The sequence below is a fragment of the Euprymna scolopes genome, chromosome 26 (genome assembly GCF_053919585.1).
Source record: "Euprymna scolopes isolate OS-2025 chromosome 26, ASM5391958v1, whole genome shotgun sequence".
In the NCBI taxonomy this organism is placed as follows: Eukaryota; Metazoa; Mollusca; class Cephalopoda; order Sepiida; family Sepiolidae; genus Euprymna; species Euprymna scolopes.
In genome coordinates this window covers 87,626,087-87,627,544 of record NC_136507.1, presented here as the reverse complement: position 1 = coordinate 87,627,544, position 1,458 = coordinate 87,626,087, and positions in this window count along the sequence as shown.

Sequence of the window (1,458 nt, the reverse complement as noted above, 5' to 3'; positions counted from 1 at the left end):
ACAAGGCCACTCGAGGATAAGTGTTAATGAATGTAAAGCTGTGGTGTAGTAATTTTTAATGATGTAAGTTGAGTGGAATTTGATTATTTATGGAGACTGCTCCCAAAGAACTTGTTGGTTCCCCGACTAAAGAAGAGTGGACATGTACAGTTACACTTGTCCGTTCGTCTGTCCGCAATTTTTTCAAAAACTACGCCTCGGATTTTTAGTTTTTAAATATTGCACAAACATTAAATATGATATGAGTACAGAATTAACAGAACGGATTTTCCGAAAAAAAAAAAAAACTCCGGTTGCTCCGGTGGGGTTTCCCTTCAGGTTAAAATGGCTAAAATTGACACTTTTGTGCTTATTAAAAAAATAATTGATGCCTAGGAATTTTATAAAACTTTCTGAAAAGTTGTAACTAACTGATTTCTATATAATTTTGTTTTTCTATACTTCACGATAACTCTTGGGTGTGCGCCAGGGACTCTTTTAAGTCTAATAAAAACACTTCATTTTTGGGACTATTTTACCATATTTGTCCCATATTTTCTGTGTATATTATTTAGCAGTTTTGTATGGTGCTGAACTCAAATTTAAATATGTTAAGGTCTTGGGGACTTCTGACGCTAAATGGGAGAAGGTCAAATGATGGGTGTAGTCATCTCTTTTTTTTTTTTTTTTGCATCGTGAAGAACTCTAATTTACATATGTTTAGGCCTAAAACTGAAACGTTTCTTTATTTTCACTAGGATTTAACGTCTCCGGAGGACTTTTGAGGCTAAATGGGATGGGATAAATGCTGAACGTAGTCATTTGTATGCCTCGTTCACTATGTACTAACGGTGCATACTTCACTTGTCTAAATTGGATTTGAAGGCATTCAACCGGGAAACACTCAAGCGGTGCCGTGTTCCACAGGCGAGTAGTTCTGGCAAAAAAGCATTTAGATTAAAGCATAGTTAAAGCGTTAAAGTGAGAGAAATCGCATCAAGTGGTCGTAAGTAGTCGCGTGCTCTTTATTTAAAATTAGTGCTCTCAGTTGATTTATATATTTTTATTTATTTTTTTTGCGACTAGGAGATTAAAACTTTAAGCTATTAATGCATAATTTCAGTTATTATAACTATGCAATTCGCAATCCCATCTAGTCTCTCCATGCGGAATACAAAATAGTAAACATTAATTTTAAACGCCCAGTGTAATATCCCCATCTTAATAGTTGATGTTGTTTAACCACGTTTCACCACTAAATTCTTCATTATCATTAATACATATAAGGTCGTCTATTATACTTATGCCATCATGATAATTATATGTTTGGGATATGTGATGTTTTATTAATGATCACACACACACACACACACATAAATATACATACATATATACTAAGTTATAAAATATATATGGCGATTAAGCTACACTAAATATGCCTGAAGAATCCTAGAGTGGATGAAACGCGGAATATTCAGT